Source organism: Eubalaena glacialis, chromosome 16 (assembly GCF_028564815.1).
Source record: "Eubalaena glacialis isolate mEubGla1 chromosome 16, mEubGla1.1.hap2.+ XY, whole genome shotgun sequence".
NCBI classification, from domain to species: Eukaryota; Metazoa; Chordata; class Mammalia; order Artiodactyla; family Balaenidae; genus Eubalaena; species Eubalaena glacialis.
The window spans coordinates 79,249,805-79,270,075 of record NC_083731.1 but is presented as its reverse complement, the minus strand read 5'-3'; the positions used below and the strand labels follow the sequence as shown (position 1 = coordinate 79,270,075).

Here is a 20,271-nt window from a genome sequence, read left to right as displayed (position 1 = left end):
ATAGTAGAAACTTTCCCAAATTTGTTGAAAAACTTATATTTATAGACTGAAGGAACTCAGCAAACTCCAAACAAAATAAATTCAAGGAGTACCACAGAAGGCATATTATAGTAAAACTGCAGAAAACCAAAGGAAAGAGAAAACCTAGAAAGCAAGCAGAGAAAAACTAGACATAAATAAGGTAAAGAATGATTTGAGTAACTGCACACTTCTCATTAGAAATCAGGGAAGCCACAGAGCTGGAGCAAAACCTGTCAACCCAGAATTTTTCATTCAGCGAATATATTCTTTAAGTATTATAAATGAAAATTAAGACAATTTGTTGCTACCAGAAGTACATTACAGACTGGAGGAGGAAAGCTGGATCATTAGGAATGAATGAAGACCATTAGGAATGATAACTGTATGGGTAAAAATAAAATATCCTTTCTGTTATTTTCTTTAAAATAAATAAAACTGATTAAAGAAAAAATTATTACACTGTCTTTTTGGTTTATAATGTATATAAATGTAATATATATGGCAACTCTAACAGTAGGTTCTGGGGAGGGGATATAAATGGAGCTATATGGTTGCAGACTTCCCATATTTTATAAAGTGTCTGCAATATAATGATATTGACTGAAATTCAGTAGCCGAGACAAAAAAATTAACAAATTTTAAATCATTTTCTTTTTTTGAAATGTAAGTCTTATTTAATTTCCCTACAGCCTATGCTGTAGACCTCTTTTTCAAATCAAAGGTAACATATATTCAATACATACTTAATAGAAAGGAAAAAGAAAATAAATTAATGCAAGCCAATGGAGACTGAATATGAATAAGAATCATTCCCTCTTTCAGTCATTCTTTCTTTTAGTAAATATTACTATTAAATATTGTTTTTTGCCATTGTTATTCTAGGTGTTCAGGGGCTAGGGATATGATAGTGAATAAAACAGACAAGAATTCCTGCTTTGACAGAGAAAGACAAATACTGTATTTTTTTACTTAATGTGTGAAATCTAAAAAACAAAACAAATCAACAAATATTCCAAAATAGAAACATATTCACAGATACAGAGAACAAACTAGTGATTGCTGGAGGGAGGATGGGTGAAATAGATCAAGGGGATTAAGAGGTACACACTACCAGTTATAAAACAAGTCACATAGATGTAATGTACAGCCCAAGGAATATTATAAATAATATTATAACTTTGTATAGTGTGTAATCTATAAAACTATTGAAGCAGTCACTGTGTTATACATCTGAAACTAATATAAGTCAACTGTACTTCAATAAAAAAAATTCCTGCCTTTATTGGGGGGAAAGAGGATGTACATTATCATGGGAGGAGACAGACAACAAAACAAAATAAAAGAGAAAAATATATAATGTGCTAGATGGTGATAAGTACAATGTGAAAAATAAAGCAGATAAAAAACAGGGAAAGTGGTAGACTGCAGTTTAAAATAGTGATTAGAAGAGGTTTTACTAAAGACCTCAAGGAGATGAAGTTGATACCAGCCACGTGCATCTGGGGAAGAGCTTTCAGGGCAAATGGGAGGGCAAGTCTTAAGGGCATTAGTAGGATCTGACTTGGTACATTAAAAAACACTGTGACTGTGTTTCCTTGTGACTAGGATAGAGAGAGGCAGAGGGAGAGTAGTATGAGATAAATTCAGGTATCAATTAAAGACTTGCAGATGATTGTTCTGACTTTGCTTTTTACTCTTGAGTGAGATGGAAAGCCTTTGGAGAGTCTTGAGTGGATTGATCTGATATCAATATTAAAAGCATCAGTGGCAATAGGGAGACTAGTTAGAAAGCTATTGCAAATATTTAGGTGAAAGATGATGGTAGTTTAGACAAGGCTGATAGCAGTGGAAAGTAATGGGACTTGACTGGATTTTGATAAAGCATACCTAAACTAAAACTCTAAGAGGACAGCTTTTGGATGTATTTTGGAAGTAAAGTGAGTAGGATATTCTGTCACTATAAATATGGGGTAAAGGAGCAAGAGAGGATTCAGAGGTGACCCAGTGCTTGAGTAACTGAATTGATGGATTTGTTATTTACTGAGATGGGAAAGACTTGGAAGGACTAAGTTTTGGGGAGGAAGATCAATAGTTTGGCTTTTGACATGTTAAATTTGAAATGCCTATTAGACATCTAAATGGAGAAATGAGATAAGTCTGGAGCTTAGGGGAGAAGTGTAGTTTGGAGATAGATAGAAGTTTAAAGTTGACAGGATATAGACAGGATTTAAAGCCCCAAGACTGGATTTAGGTACCAGTGAAGTGAGTTGAGAGACAAAAGATGACTGAGTAATGAGTCCTTGGGAAAGCCAGTGTTCGGAGGTTGCAGAGATGAGGAGGACCCATCAAAGGAAAATTAGGAGAGCAAGGGAGTAAGGGAAAAAGCAGGATAGTATGGTGTCCTGGAAGTGTTTAAAGGAAGAGGAAATGATTAATTTTCAAATGCTGCTGACAGGTTGAGTAAATTGAGGACTGAAAAATGGCTACTGAATTTAGCAGCGTGGAGGTCATGGGTAATCTTGATTATCACACCTTAGGCAATTAGTTGAAGTGGGAGGAAAAAAACTTTAATGAAGACAGTAGTGTCCTTTCAGAATTCAAAGAGAAGCATTAAATGTTTTATAATTGAACGTATAGTTTAGTTTTGCTTGTTTCATTCTATAGTACAGGGGTCCCCAACCCCTGTGCCACAGACTGGAAGCGGTCTGTGGCCTGTTAGGAACCAGGCCACACAGCAGGAGGTGAGTGGTGGGTGAGCGAGCAAAGCTTCGTCTGTATTTACAGCCGCTCCCCATTGCTTGCATTACTGCCTGAGCTCAGTCTCCTGTCAGATCAGTGGTGGCATTAGATTCTCATAGGAGCATGAACTACTGTGAACTGTGCATGCGAGGGATCTAGGTTCGTGCTCCTTATGAGACTCTAATGCCTGATGATCTGAGGTGGAGCTGAGGTGGTGATGCTAGTGCTGGGGATTGACTGCAAATACAGATTATCATTAGCAGAGAGGTTTGACTGCACAGAGACCATAATAAATCAATTGTAGACTCATATCAAAACCCTATTGGTGAGTGGCAAGTGACAAGCTGCATCTGGTGGCAGGCTTTATAGTGGCAAGTGAGTCGATGTACTTCAATTATACAGCTGCATCTGGTGGTGGGCTTTAAGTCAGAATCCGACACTTAATTTAGTCCACGCGTGGCCCGCCCATTATTTTATTTACCACTTCTGTACGCGCCTCTTTCCTGCCCTGCACACTTGTCTCAGTCACAGTTTTGGTAAGCCCACAGGCTAACCCTAGCCAAAATGAGTAAAAATCAAACGTCGCTGGAGAGCTTATTTGAAAAGGGGGAAAGACCCAATGATGAGACAGCAGAAGACTCTAAGACTGCCAACAAAAAAGAAAGCTACATTTAAAAGAAAAACCAAGAGTCCTACTTAAATTATGGGTTCATTGCAACAGGTGATTCACATTCTCCAAGCCTGCTTTGTATAATACGTGGCGACTGGCTATCCAACGAAGCCACGAAACCTTCAAAACTGCTTCGCCACATGGAGACCAAGCACCCTGCATTAAAAGACAAGACTTTGGAGTTTTTCAAAAGAAAAAAACGTGAACATGAAGAAAGAAGCAATTACTGAAGGCCATCACTTCATCAAATGTGTCTGCACTGAGAGCATCGTTCTTAGTGGCTAACCGCATTTCTAAAGCTAAGAAGCCCTTTACTGTTGGTGAAGAGTTGATCCTGCCTGCTGCTAAGGACATTTGTCCTGAACTTTCAGGAGAGGCTGCAGTTCAAAAGGTGGCACGTGTTCCTCTTTTGGCTAGCACCGTAACTAGATGAATTGACGAAATAGCAGAGGATATTGAGGCGCAATTGTTAGGATTAACGAGTCACCGTGGTACGCAATCCAGGTTGACGAGTCTAGCGATGTTGACAACAAGGCAACAATGCTTGTTTTTGTGCGATATATTTTTCAGGAGGATGTGCTTGAGTATATGTTATGTGCACTTTTGTTGCCAACCAACACCACAGCTGCAGAACTATTCAGTCTTTGAATGATTACATATCAGGAAAACTGAATTGGTCATTTTGTGTTGGTATATGCATGGACAGAATGGCTGCCATGACTGGACGGCTTTCTGGTTTCACTACTCGGATCGAAGAGGTCGCTTCTGAATGTGTGTCTATGCCCTGTGTCATCCATAGAGAAGTGCTGGCTAGACGAAAAATGTCGACTGAACTTAACAACGTTTTGCAGGATGTGATTAAAATTATCAACCACATTAAAGCACATGCCCTTAACTCACATCTGTTCGTGCAGCTCTGTGAGGAGATGGATGCAGAGCACACACGTCTTCTCTTATACACAGAAGTGAGATGGCTTTCTAAAGGTAGATCACTGGCCAGAGATTTTGAGTTCCGAAAGCTGCTCCAGAGATTTGTTTTAGAAAAACAGTCACCAGTGGCAGCACATTTCAGTGACACAGAATAGGTCGCAAAACTTGCTTACTTGTGTGACGTATTCAACCTGCTCAACGAACTCAGTCTGTGACTTCAGGGGAGAATGGCAACTGTGTTCAAGTCGGCAGATAAAGTGGCTGCATTCAAAGCCAAACTGAAATTATGGGGGCAATGAATGAACATTGGCATTTTTGACATGTTTCAAACATTACCAGAGATTTTGAAATAGACTGAGCCAGGGCCTTCTTGCTCCCAGCTGGTGCATGATCACCTATCTCAGCTTTCAAAGGAGTTTGAGCATTACTTCCCAACCACAAAAGACCCCCGAACTGGGAAGGAGTAGATTCACTTATTCGTGAATAAGCCAGGCGAATCAACTTTGTCCATGCTAGAAGAGGATCAACTGCCTGAGATGGCAAATGACAGTGGCCTTAAAAGTATGTTTGAGACAACTTCAAATCTCCATACGTCTGGATTAAAGTCAGGCAGAATGTCCTGAGATTGCCACAAAAGCACTGAAAAGCCTGCTTGCATTTCCAACATCCTATCTTTGTGAAGCAGGGTTTTCTGCAGTGACAGCAACCAGAATGAGATCACGGAGTAGACTGGACATAGCAACACACTTCGGGTGTCTCCCATCACCCCCAGATGGGACCATCTAGTTGCAAGAAAACAAGCTCCCACTGGTTCTGCATTTTGGTGAGTTGTATAATTATTTCATTATATATTACAATGTTATAATAACAGAAATGAAGTGCACAATAAATGTAATGCTCTTGAATCATCCAGAAACCTCCCTCCCGCCGGTCTGTGGAAAAATTGTCTTCCACGAAACCAGTCCCTGGTGCCAAAAAGGTTGGGGACCGCTGCTATAGTATATTTCATACCAAGATGTTATCTCTTCTTTTGTGATATTCCTCCGCTCCATTTCCATCATTTTTTTTCTTTTTGAGGAACTGTTTATATGTAGTTGGTTTCTTCTGGTCTCCTGATTATTTCCTTTTACTGTATCACACATATATTTATGTCTAGTACATTTGTAAATTAAAATTTTATAGAAATAAAAGGCTCTGAGTAATATGTACTTAATGTGCCTTTGAAATATGGTTATATAAACAACTTGCTCTGTAAAATAGGGAAGCTTTATTTTTAAACTATAATATTTTAAATGATTTTCCCTTTTAGCCAGTTTCTTTTTGAAGATATATACATATTCAAAATATGCTACCATTTTTCAAGTTAATTGCATTTCTTGTTTGGAATTGCCTGCATGGTCAGTTTTTAAGTGACACAAGGAAACAGTTCTCATTACTTTAGAGCTAAACTGTATTTTTGATGAAAGATGGTTTTATGACACCTATTAATTCAGCAAGGATGGCTTCAAATCTTTTTCTTTTTCCAAAATTAAATCAATCCCTTGGGGATGACAGTTCTCCTTCAAAAATATAATTTAAAATGCTGTAGAGTTCAGCTGGTAGTGGGAATGGAGAGCCGACCCCAGGGAGCCCTGAGTAGCACCCCCATCTCCCCAAGGAGCCACAGCTGCCTCAGCTGGCCCCAGTCACCATCACTACAACCGTGAGCATCCAGGCCGAGGCCCAGCCCGGCGACACCATGGGGAGCAGTGGCCCCGGTGGCTTCACATCTGCAGCGCCTGCCTGCAGGGACAAGAAACCCATCACAGTGAAGGTTTTGGGAACAGTAAAATGGTTCAGTGTAAGAAACGGATGTGATTTTATCAATAGGAATAACACCAAAGAAGATGTATTTGTATATGAGTCTGCCCTAAAGAAGAATAACTCCAGGAAGCACCTTTGCCGTGTAAAAGATGGAGAAGCTTGGAGTTTGATGTTGCTGAAAGGAGAAAAAGGTGTGGAAGCAGTGAATGTTCCAGGCCCTGGTGGAGTTCTAGTGCCGGGCAGTAAATATGCAGCAGATGTAACCATGATAGATACCGTCCACATATAGGGGTGCTCTACACAATTAGCAGCAGAATGACCAGAATAATGAGAATGGAGAAAGAATGAGGGATCGGAGAGTGGTCCCAAAGGCCAGGCTCTACAGCAGGCCACTGTGCCCATCTTACTACATGGAGACCCTACGGGTGTCGACCACAGTATTCCAACCCTCCTGTGCAGGAAGAAGTGATGGAAGGTGCTGACAGCCAGGGTGCAAGAGAGCAAGGTAGACCAGTGAGACAGAGTATGTAACGTGGTTTATAGACCACCATTCCACAAGGGCTTACTTCACCCAAGACGGCCTAGAGAGGACCACAGTGAAGGAGCTAGGGAAAACCAAGGAAATGAGACTAAGGTCAGCAGCCACCTCAGCGTTGTTAAGGACGTAGCTTCAATTACCAGTACAGACCCCCAGAAAACCCTAACGTACAAGATGGCAAAGAGAAAAGCAGCAGATCCCCCAGCTGAGAATTAGTCTTGCCGGAGGCCGAGTAAATGCACTTTTCCCATCTCTACCATCATCTGATTTAGCTATCCAACAAGAAGAAATGAATGTAAAGTTTCAGCAATAAGAAATAAAGGAGAGTGGAGCTGAAGACCTCAAGTGCTTGCTCTTTGCCCCTTGACCAGATAGCTAGAAGTATTACCTACACTACCTATGCAGGCTGGAGTTTTTACTATCTTTACTTAAAGACTCTTTGATGATGACAAACTTTTTTTTTTTTTTTAAGGCTGGTTTTTCTCAATACAACTAAAAAGGTTTTTAAATTGTTTCATATTCAAGTTGAGATTTTAAGAACCTTATTTTTAATTTGTAATATAATAAAAGTTCACAACATGATTTCTTTTCAAAAAAGTCAGTAAACTTCAAGCACCTGTTAATAAAGTTCTTTAAAAAACCCTGTAGGGACTTCCCTGGTGGCACAGTGGTTAAGAATCCGCCTGCCAATGCAGGGGACGTGGGTTTGAGCCCTGGTCCGGGAAGATCCCACATGCCACGGAGCTACTAAGCCCGTTCACCGCAACTACTGAGTCTGAGCTCTAGAGCCCACGAGCCACAACTACTGAAGCCTGCGGCGCACTTAGAGTCTGTGCTCCGCAACAAGAGAAGCCACTGCGATGAAAAGCCTGCGCACCGCAACGAGGAGTGGCCCCCGCTTGTCGCAACTAGAGAAAGCCTGTGCAGCAACGAAGACCCAATGCAGCCAAAAGTAAATTAAATAAATAAATTAATTAATTAAAAAAAAAAAGCAAAAAAAAAACCCCTGTAGATTCTGAAAGTAGTTTTTTTAAAAAAAATCCTCGATATAAGGAATATTTTGAGTAATAGAATGTATGTGAGTAGTTCTAAGGGGATTCTTTTGCAAAATACACCACTTATTTGATCATACTTGTTTAGGTATATTTGCTTTAAAATATCAATCATATTACTTTATAGCTATACTATATTTAGAATGCTAGAATTTCAGTGAATGGCAAGAAAAGTGTTCTGTTTTTCCAAAGTTCTAGTTTTATTCGCCCAATGCAGTGCCTTCAGCAGAGCCTTATTTTATTACCCATATTCAAATAATTTTTACCCATTGGTCTTAAAATGGGTAATTGCTACTGGGTTTATCCGTTTAATATACATTTTCTATATACTAACAACTTTCTCCTCTAGCAGCTCTGACTAATAATGTACCTAATGACCACTGAGGGGAAATAATATAATCTAATGCCACTTTCTCATTATTCAAAGATCTCCAATTTTTAAAGTGTCATTATAAACTTTTAGATTTAAATGTATTTGAGGTATTTCAGTCTATAGCAGTTACTGTGTTTTTCTTTTAAAAGTTCAAATCGCTCCAACTCTGGGTATCTTTTCTAGTTGGTCTCTTAGTCCATTTGACATGACCCTGTAGTCTTTGATAGCTTCCTTGCTATTTCCTATGACGATGTTTCTGGTTCATCCTGAACATTTTGTTGTTTCAGTCCTGGAATCAGCCGGTACTCCAAGAATCTTTAGTTTCTATTAATAGGAAATTTAGGACTTGCTGTGTTTTATCTCGACCTCCTCTTAGTTAAATCTGTTATCTCCTTTCTTCCACATTGAGACTTCTTGTTGGCAAGTACACGGAGGATGTTAGAATTAGAAAAGCCTATAATTACACATATAACAGTCTAAGAACTACAGTACCAATACTACCCTACAGACATAATTACTGAAAACAGTTAGTTTGTTTTTCATATGCTCTCTGTTCTCCTTGCCATTTTTAATTTCTGAGGTATAAATATTATGGGCTGAATTTTGTTCCCCCAAAATTCATATGTTGAAGTTCCAACTCATAATAACTCACAATGTGGCTCTATTTGGAGATAGGGTCTTTAAGGAGGTAAAGTTAAGTGACGTCATTAGGGTGGGTCCTAATACAATATGAATGTTATAAGGAGACGAAATTAGAACACAGACGCACACAGAAGACACACATGAAGATTCAGGGAGGAGAAGTGGGTCATTTACAAGCCCAGGAGAGAGGCTTCAGAGTCCATCCCTGCTGACAGTTTGATCTTGGATTTCTAGCCTCCAGAATTGTGAGAAAATAAATTTCTGTTGTTTAAGCTACTTGGACTCTGGTACTTTGTTATGGCAGTCCTAGCAAACTAATACAAGGGATTAGCTACATTGTGAATGCACATAGTTATTACATATTATTCTCTCTCATTTTAACTCTTAGTCATAGTTTTAAAGTACTTATATATTTAAGGTTCATCACATTCCTTACATTGATGTGTTTTGCCTATCTAAAGCTTATTCTATAGTTTATTCCTCAGGAAGGATTCATGGGAAGAATGTTTTCTGAGAACTGCATTTCAGTATTAGTTTATCAGGGACCATTATGTTTGACAGCCATTTGCTTGGCTATAAAATCCTTGACTAACCTTTCTTTGTACATCTCAAATATGTTACTAATTTTCTTCTGGCTTAAAGTATTTTTGTTGAAAGTCTGATGACAGTTTAATATCCTTTCTATTGTAAGTCACTTGCTCTTTTTGCCCACATGTTCAAAGGATTTTGTTTAAATTCAGCAATTTTGCTAGATATGTCTTAAATATTCTGAGTTGATTTCTCATTTAAGTGGTATGCACTTTCAGTATGCAGTTTTGTATCTTTTTATATTTCAAAGAATTTTTTATACTGTTCACTGTTCTATTTCCTTGTTTTGGTTTTCTTCAGAGACTTGACTATACATGTTTGATTTACTTTGCTTATCTTTAATATTTGTCACTTTCTCTTGAATCTTCATCTTTTTTTTCTTTCTCATTTTTAAATTTAAAAATAAAGGGAAACTTACAGAAAAGTTACAAGCACAGTAGTAAGCAATTTTTTCCCTGAGCCATTTGAGAGTATTGCTGACATAATGTCCCATCATCCCTGAATATTGTGTTTGTATTCCTTTATATAATAATTATTAACATCAATGTGTTACTACCATTTAATTCTCAGACTCCATTAAAATTTTGCTAATTGTCACATAATGTCCTTTTTAGGAAAATGATCTAGTTCACAGCATTTACATTATAATGTATCTTTAGTCTGCTCAACAGAACAGTTTTTGTTCATTCTTTGTTCAGTCTTTGTTCACTCTCTGTCTCCCATGCCTGGCTAATAACCCTGTTGGGTGGACACCCTCGTCACCTCTCTAGGACTTTGACACCATGTTGCCTGGTTATGCTCCTGACTCAGCTCAGGGCTCTGCCACCCTGCTGGCCACTGCCAGGTGAGCTACTCACCTCTACCCCTAGTGCACACCGCTGCCTTGTTTAGCCCTACCTGTTAGCTTTGTGAATTTTCAGGAAGGCAGGAGGAATAGTAAGAGGAAAAGAGCTTCATTTCTTTGTTTTTAATTTTTTTGTTTTTATTTTTTTGTTTTATTTTTTTGTTTAATGCCAGCTTTATTGAGATATAATTCACATATATTCAATTCACCCATTTAAAATGTATAATCCAATGGTTTTAGTATATTCACAGATATATGCAACTATCAACAGAGTGAATTTTAGAACATTTTTACCATCTCAGAAAAGAAACCTTGTACCCTTTAGCTCTCAACTTTTTATTCTGTCACTCCTTACCCCATTTCTAAGCAATCACTAACCTTTCTGTTTCTATAGATTTGCCTATTCTGGACATTTCATATACATTTTGAAATTGGGAAATGATGGGTCCCTTTAATTTTCACATAAATTTTAGGATCAACTTGTCAGTTTCTGAAAAAAAAAAAACACCCACACAAAACAATAACAACAAAACCCAACTGCGATTTTGATAGAGATTGTGTTGAATCTTTTATTTGGGGAATCTTACCAACTACACAATATTAAGTCCTCCAATCCATGAACATGGGATGTCTTTACATTTATTCGTGTCTTCTTAATTTCTTTCAAAGAGGTTTTGTACTTTTTGCCATAAGTCAAATGCCAGAAATCTTGGACTTCTTTTGTTAAATTTATTCTCTAGTATTTTATTATTTTTGATGCTTTCATAAATAGAGTTGTTTATAAATGTTATGTTCGGATTTTCTTTGCTAGTGTATACAATGGATTTTTATGTTATGATTCTGTATCCTGCAGTCTTGCTGAAAATATTAGCACTAATAGTTTTATCTAGAATCTCGAGTATAATGTTGAACAGAACATTAGCACAGGTATCCTTGTCTTGTTACTGATCTTAGGGGGAACGCTTTCAGTCTTTTAGCATTAAATGTGTTGTTATCTGTGAGTTTTTCATTGATGCTTTTAATCAGATTGGGGAAACTCCATTTTATCCCTACTTTGCTGAACACTTTTTAAAATAAAGGGGTGTTGGATTTTGTCAAATGCCTTTTCCGTGTTTATTAAGATGATCATTTATTGAGATAATAATATTAACATATTAATTAGTCTAGGTATAGGTTTGTCAATTTTGATCTTTACAGAGAATCAGCTTTTGTTTTTGTTGTGTTTTCTCTATTGTTTTTCTTATTTATTTCAATAATTTTTCCTGTAATTCTTAGTGTTTTCTTCCTTCAGCTTGTTTTATGTTTAGTTTGTTCTTTTGTTATCCAATGTCATAAGGTGGAAGACTTGGTTGTTGATTTGATGTCTTTTTTTTTTTTTTTTTTTTTTTTTTTTCACACACACTGTATTTTATTTTTACAAGAGATAAATAGACTGACACCAAGCATTGTACATGGATGACCACAACAAAAGCAACAATGATTGCAATTACCAAACATGAAACACACTCATACTATGTCATAATATTGACATTCAGTCCAGTAATCCTCCACTGTAACAGCTCCTTTACTTTGCAGTGAAAATTGATTTGTATATTCTTTGCCTCTGAGTTCTTGTGGGATTTTTTCTTTTTTTAAATTCAACCAGAAAGTCACAAAAATTATACTCATCCTCATCAGTTCACTCAGTCCCATGTAATTAATTTTTTTTTTTTTTTCATCTTGATCTTTTGTTAGCACTTTTATGAGCTCATCAGTTTTTCATTAGAGTTCTGAAAATGCTTATTCATTCAGTTCAGCAGTACAGTCAGGTACCAGAAACCCATACTTGACAGAGTCTTTTCCATGAATTTCCTGAAGATGAAACCCTTTTATAGGAACATATTTACAAAAGCATCAGAGTACACCCAGAACTGTCTGTAAATGACAAAAGACTTAAAAAATGACCACGGTTAAAGATTTGATGAAAGTTCATAATAATGCAGTTGACAAGAAAATTAGTTATTTCTGAGATATACATTTTAAAGTAATAACTAGGATTATGACTTATAACATTATACCAGAACATATAAGATTTTTAGAAATTTCATGTAATGCCTGAAACATTTATATTAACATATTTCCATACAAATAACCCAATGAAAGTTTAGTATTAGTTGTTTTGTTTGTTTGTTTATACTGCAGGTTCTTATTAGTCATCAATTTTATACACATCAGTGTATACATGTCAATCCCAATCGCCCAATTCAGCACACCACTATCCCCACCCCACTGCAGTTTTCCCCCCTTGGTGTCCATATGTCTGTTCTCTACATCTGTGTCTCAACTTCTGCCCTGCAAACCGGCTCATCTGTACCATTTTTCTAGGTTCCACATACATGCGTTAATATACAATATTTGTTTTTCTCTTTCTGACTTACTTCACTCTGTATGACAGTCTCTAGATCCATCCACGTCTCAACAAATGACTCAATTTCGTTCCTTTTTATGGCTGAGTAATATTCCATTGTATATATGTACCACAACTTCTTTATCCATTCGTCTGTTGATGGGCATTTAGGTTGCTTCCATGACCTGGCTATTGTAAATAGTGCTGCAATGAACATTCGGGTGCATGTGTCTTTTTGAATTACGGTTTTCTCTGGGTGTATGCCCAGTAGTGGGATTGCTGGGTCATATGGTAATTCTATTTTTAGTTTTTTAAGCAACCTCCATATTGTTCTCCATAGTGGCTGTATCAATTTACATTCCCACCAACAGTGCAAGAGGGTTCCCTTTTCTCCACACCCTCTCCAGCATTTGTTGTTTGTAGATTTTCTGATGATGCCCATTCTAATGGGTGTGAGGTGATACCTCATTGTAGTTTTGATTTGCATTTCTCTAATAATTAGTGATGTTGAGCATCTTTTCATGTGCTTCGTGGCCATCTGTATGTCTTCTTTGGAGAAATGTCTATTTAGGTCTTCTGCCCATTTTTGGATTGGGTTGTTTGTTTCTTTAATATTGAGCTGAATGAGCTGTTTATATATTTTGGAGATTAATCCTTTGTCCGTTGATTTCGTTTGCAAATATTTTCTCCCATTCTGAGGGTTGTCTTTTCGTCTTGTTTATGGTTTCCTTTGCTGTGCAAAAGCTTTGAAGTTTCATTAGGTCCCATTTGTTTATTTTTGTTTTTATTTCCATTACTCTAGGAGGTGGATCAAAAAAGATCTTGCTGTGATTTATGTCAAAGAGTGTTCTTCCTATGTTTTCCTCTAAGAGTTTTATAGTGTCCAGTCTGACATTTAGGTCTGTAATCCATTTTGAGTTTATTTTTGTGTATGGTGTTAGGGAGTATTCTAATTTCATTCTTTTACATGTAGCTGTCCAGTTTTCCCAGCACCACTTATTGAAGAGACTGTCTTTTCTCCATCGTATATCTTTGCCTCCTTTGTCATAGATTAGTTGACCATAGGTGCATGGGTTTATCTCTGGGCTTTCTATCTTGTTCCATTGATCTATGTTTCTGTTTTTGTGCCAGTACCATATTGTCTTGATTACTGTAGCTTTGTAGTATAGTCTGAAGTCAGGGAGTCTGATTCCTCCAGCTCCGTTTTTTTCCCTCAAGACTGCTTTGGCTATTCGGGGTCTTTTGTGTCTCCATACAAATTTTAAGATGATTTGTTCTAGCTCCGTAAAAAATGCCATTGGTAATTTGATAGGGATTGCATTGAATCTGTAGATTGCTTTGGGTAGTATAGTCATTTTCACAATGTTGATTCTTCCAATCCAAGAACATGGTATATCTCTCCATCTGTTGGTATCATCTTTAATTTCTTTCATCAGTGTCTTATAGTTTTCTGCATACAGGTCTTTTGTCTCCCTAGGTAGGTTTATTCCTAGGTATTTTATTCTTTTTGTTGCAATGGTAAATGGGAGTGTTTCCATAATTTCTCTTTCAGATTTTTCATCATGAGTGTATGATGTCTTTTTTAATATAAACACTTACAGTGTTGCCTCTAAGTACTGCTTTACCTGCTTATGTTTTGGCATTTGTGCCTTTATTTTCATTCATCTCAAAACATTTTATAATTTCCCTTTTGACTTCTTTTTGACACATTTTTATTTAGCAATTTGTTGTTTATTTCCACAATATTTTTGAATTTCTGAAATTTCTTTCTATTATTGATTTCTAATTTGATTCCATTTTGGTCAGAGAAGGTACTTTGTATTATATTTACCCTTGTAAATTTAATCAGGTTTGATTTATGGCTTAACATTGTTCTATCCAATGTTTGATGTACACTTAAGAGTTATGTATATTCTGCTGTTGTGGGGTGTAGTGTTATAGAGATGTCTTTTAGGTCTGATCACTTTATAGTGTTGTTCAAGTTTTATGTTTCTTTGTTGACTTCTGCCTCGTTGTTCTATCCACTATTCGACTTGGGAATTGAAGTCATCAACTATTAATCTTAACTTGTCTTAATGTTTCTTCCTTCATTTCTGTCAAGTTCTTCATGTATTTTGGTGCTTGGTTGTTAGATGCACATATGTTATTATCTTCTTGGTGGATTGATTCTTTTATTATTATTAAATGTCACTCTGCCTCTAGTAACATATTTTGTTTAAAGTCTGTTTTCGCTTAGTACAGCAACTCCAGCTTTCTTGTGGATGGTTGATAAATTTTCCCTTTTACTTTGAATCTATTTTTGACTTTGAATCTAGAGTATGCCTCCTATAGACAATACACTGTTAGATCTTGTTTTATTATCCAGTCTAATAACATCTACCTTTTGAGCAGATTGTTTTTCCATTCACCTTTAATGTTACTGATATAGTTGGATTTACATCTGTCATTCTGTCTGTTACCTATGTCTCATGTTCTTTTTAATTCCTTTATTCCTTCTTTACTGCTTTCTTTTGAATTAAATGAATATTTTCTATTGTAGCATTTTCATATCTTTAATGAATTTTTTCACTCTATTTCTTTTACTTATATACTTAATGGTTGCTATAGGATTTACCATTTAAATTTTAACTTATCAGAATCAACTTCAGATTTATACTAACTTAATTCCAGTGAGATATAGAAATGTTACTTCTTATAGATATATTTTGTTTTTCTTCTTTTTTGTGATATAGTTTTACGTAGTACATATTACAATGTTGGTTACAAACCCAACATTACATTATTATAATTATTACTTTATATAGTTGAATGTCTTTTAAGGAAGCTGAGAGAAGAAAATCAACTATGTTTATAGCTTTTGTTATATTAACCTCATTTTTCATTTATGGATTTCCTCATTTGTTCATTTACCACCTGGACTTATTTCCTTAGCTCAATATAGCTTTCCCACTCACCTCCTTTGTGTTGTTATTAGCAAATACATTACATTTTTATGTTATAGGCAAAACCATACTTTATATACACATTATCTTATAAAATTGCTTGAAATCTGTTAAGAGGGAAAAAGGAGAATAAATACGCATTTATAGCATCTGTTATAACCACATGACTACTGGTGCTCTTTGTTTTTCATGTGGATTGAAATTACTGTCACTTTTAGCTTGAAGGACTTCCCTTCATTATTTCTTGTAAGGTAGGTTAGCTAGCAGTAAATTATCTTAGTTCTTATTTATTTGGGAATGTATCTTATTTTCCTTTTAGATTTAAAAGCTAGATTTGCTGGATATAAATTCTTGGTTGATAATTTTTTCTTTGAGTACTTTGAATGCTTTATTCCTCTGTGTTCTGGCCTCTGTATTTTCAGATGAGAAGTCTGCTGTTGATCTTATTATTGTTCTCTTTTAAGTAAAGAGTCATTTTTCTTCTGCCACTTTTAAGATTTTCTCCTTGTCTTTGGCTTTCAGCATGACTATGACTTTTCTGTTTGTAGATTTCTTTGCTTTTATCTTTCTTCAAGTTCATGGGCTTCCTGAATAGGTAAATTAATGCTTTTCAATAAATTGGAAACTTATCATCCATTAAATTTTTGAATATTTTGCTTTTCTTTTCTCTTTCTTCTCTGCTTTTGGTATTCTCATTCTTCATACCTTAGTACAGTTAATTGTTTCCCACATTTCTCTGAGGCTCTGATCATTCTTCACTCTCTTTTCTCTCTGGTTTTTGGATTGCATAATCTTTATCTGTTTATCTTATATTTGCTAATTCTTTCTTCTGCTTGTTCAAATATACTGTTGAGACCCTATAGAGAATTTTTCAATTCATTGTACTTTTCAACTCCGGAATTTCCATTTGGATTGTTTTTATAGTATCTTTCTCTCTTTTAAAAAATAATACTAAATTTTAATTTTATTGATATTTTAAAATACTAATTCTATTAATATTTTCCCAGGTTTATTGAGAAGTAATTGACTATGTCACTGTATAAGTTTAAGGAGTACAGCATGATGATTTGGTTTACATATATTGTGAAGTGATTATTGTAATAGATTCAGCTAACATCCATCAGCTCATATAGATACAATAAAGAAAAGAAAAAAAGTTTTTCTTGTGATTAGAACTCTTAGAATTTATTCTCTTCACTTTCCTATATATCAGTATCTATCTCTTAATTGATAATCTCTATTTAATGTGACATTGTCATCATAACTCTATTTACTTCTCTAATTATGGTTTCCTTTAGTTCTTTGAACATGTTTTTAATGGCTGCTTTGAAGTCTTTTTCTGTTAAATCTGACATCTGATTGCTCTCACTAGCAATTTCTGTTGCCTGCTTCTTCTCCCATGTATGGGTCTTATTTTCCTGTTTCTATGTCTCTCAATATTTGGTTGGGAAATGGACATTTTAGGTAATATATTGCTGCATGTCTGGGTACTACTACCCCCGTCTCCTTTTAGGGCTTATTATTTGTTTATTGACTGGATAGATTACTTTAGTGGGTTTTTTCTTAATTTTAATTTTTTTCTTCAATATTTGCAAGAACTCAGCATTGAAGCTGCAGCCTAGAGTGTTTTCTGAATAAAAATTATAAATATAAATTTTTAAATAGATGTCAGAGAGTTCATATTTTATATTTCTTCTTTGAATGCTTTTAAATTTACTTTTCAAGTAATACGTATGTTTCATTTATATGATTTTAGTCTTTGGAAATTTGCTGAAGTTTGTTTTATGAACCCAAATATGTGTCCTCTTTGCTAGTTGTTCCATGTGTTCTTGAAAAGAATGTGTATTGTCCTCTTGTTACACATAGTGTTCCATATTGAAATATTATACTGAAATGTTCTATTTTTAAGAAAGCTGAGTCATGTTACTCCTTTGAGTATAATTAGCACAAAATATGTTCATACATGGTTTTTTCTTTAAAAAATTATAATAGCTTTATTAAAGTATAGTTTACATATCATACAATTCACTCATTTTAAGTATACAAGTAAATTATTTTATATAAGCTTACAGAGTTGTGCAAACATCACCACAATCCACTTTTAGAACATTTCTACCACCCTGGAAAGATCTCACTTGCCAATTCTCAGTCATCCTCATTCTCATCCCCATCCTACTCAAACCATTTTATATAATAATTCTCTTTTGGAAAATTCTTCTTAAAATAATAATCCAATAAATATTGATATTTATGCACAAATCTGCTTATTATACCTTAAAAAATATAAGTTTGAAGACTTGGAAGTGATCTGAATACCACAAATGGGATTAAGATAAGACAATTATTTTATGTACGTAATGGATTGTATGTTTACAGTCATTTAAATTGAATCATATTTTTAAAATACGGTATAATTAATTGTGATGTGAAGTTGTGTTGCTACAATTAGCCAAAGTACGGAATAATGATCTTTGTATAACAGACTGAAAAAATTGAGACCATTCTTTTTCCCCAAATAAGACTGGTTTTATTAGACATCTTACGTTATATTTCCCCAAAAAGATTTTATAACTTCCAAGAGAATATATTAAACATTTTTGATTCCTTTGTAAGCAGTATGAACCAAATGAAAGTAAAGGTTTTTTTACCTCATAATGGAATGTACATACAGTTCAGCAGTGTTAAAATGTAGACATGGAGAAGCTATTTACAGTGTTTTACAACACACTTCTCAGTATTTTATTCCAGTCCTTATTTTTAGAAACCATGTACTCTGAGTTCTTAAGCATCATAGGTATAATACCCCCAAAACAAACAAACAAACAAACAAAAAATGGTAAGAAGTATCACTAAACTGCTTCAGACAAATTACTTTTAAAATATAGTAATCATGAGCCAAAGAGAGTGGTATCTTTAGTGTTTTGCATGACTTTTTACTTAAATTTACTTAAATTCATTGAATATTATTTTAAAAGTTATATCAGTAATTATTAGTACAAGACTTTCAGCTTAAAAGACTTGCTTGCAAGTTCACTGTGGGGCAAAGGACATGGGTGATTTCATATTCATACTTAATGGTTGCTTTGTTTCTCAAAACAAACAATTCTTTTATGCATGCAGTAAATCAAGGAAAAGTGTGCAGCCTCTCTGAAAAGAGCCGAAGAAAAACATTTAAACAGACAAAAACTGAAAAGTGGTAGACTTTAGCAACAGTAGAAAACCAGAGTTTTATGACTGGAGTCCGGAAGGAAGACCGAAATCAAGGAAGATGAAATAGGGTAGTATATTTTTAATATTAAACATTAGGGGGTAGATGATTTTACTGTAAATCCTGGATTTTCCCTGAGGAAGGAAAAGTCATTTAAAAGTGGCTTTAAAATGACTAGGGAAAACGAAAATGATTACATTATGATGAATTTTCTCATACAACTTTAAAATTCAGAAGACATTTATTAAAGCTTTTCTGTGTACAGAGCACTATTATAGTCATTATGGAAGATGCAAAACTATAAATTATCTTTAAGGATCTTACAGCCAAATAAGGGAGAAAGACATAGAAAAGCTAAAAAGTAAAGTTGAATGAAAATATAGTTATGGTATAATCTGTGAACACTAAGTCCTATGTGATCATGGAGAAGGGTTCTGATTGTAAGAACTGGGAAATGCTTGGAAGAGAAGACAGCTTTAAAACCAGTTCAGGGGGACTTCCCTTGTGGCGCAGTGGTTAAGAATCCGCCTGCCAATGCAGGGGACACGGGTTCAATCCCTGGTCCAGGAAGATCCCACATGCTGCAGAGCAACTAAGCCTATGCACCACAACTACTGAGCCTGTGCTCTAGAGCCTATGTGCCGCAACTACTGAGCCTGCATGCTGCAGTTACTGAAACCTGCGTGCCTAGAGCCCGTGCTCGCACCGAGAGAAGCCACCACAGTGAGAAGCCCGCACACCGCAACAGAGTAGTCCCCGTTCACCGCAACTAGAGAAAGCCCACGCTCAGCAGCGAAGACCCAACACTGACATAAATAATTAAATAAATTAATTAATTAAAAAAACAAAAAACAAAAAACAGTTCAGGGAGGCCCCAGGAGCTTTAGGTTCATAAAACTTAAGTGATTTTTGTTTCTTTTGGTGGGGGAAAAATCTGCTTCCCTCTGTTACCTTTCATGAATTCATCCAACTGAAAAACGCTGTTGTTGTTTTTTTTTTAAACTCAATTGGTACCCTTTAACTGGTTTCTTTTACTTACGAGGATGACAATTAGAATTCACAAATAATCTTTTAAAACCTACTATCCAGTTTACAAAATTTCTTGCTTAATTAATTCATTTTTAAAACATTCAACCTGACTTCTGATTTTGTCCATAATGGAATAACTGGTACTAGATGTGCCCTGCCACTGTAAATCACTATGAAAATGGGCAAAATACACAAAGCATCCGTTTTTAGATATTTGTCAGTACACATAGCACAGGCCCAAGATCCTTGAGAGGAGGAAAACATTTTGAGATGAGCTCGTTAATCACCCCAGCTCTCTGGCTGGGGCTAGTATTTTTACTGAGGCATAAAGGAGGTAGAAGCCAGGCATAGCCGGCTGGGCCTGCTGCTCTGAGGTACTGCAACAGCTGGAACTTGTGGGGCAGGGTATCAAAAAGGAGCAAGCTCTTGGGGTAGGGATAGAAGTCTTTGTCAGGGTTCCCGTGTTGAGATGCTGTGAGCCGTGGGAGGAAGAAGATGTTACCAAC

The 20,271-nt window shown here is 35.8% G+C and overlaps 1 protein-coding gene and 1 pseudogene across 8 annotated transcripts in view; both read left to right on the top strand.

Annotated features, from left to right (window-relative positions):
* Window positions 1-20,271, top strand: part of NBEA (neurobeachin) — a 629,474-nt gene that overhangs the window by 95,309 nt on the left and 513,894 nt on the right. The window lies entirely within an intron of this gene.
* Window positions 5,133-6,917, top strand: LOC133076651 (Y-box-binding protein 1-like; annotated as a pseudogene).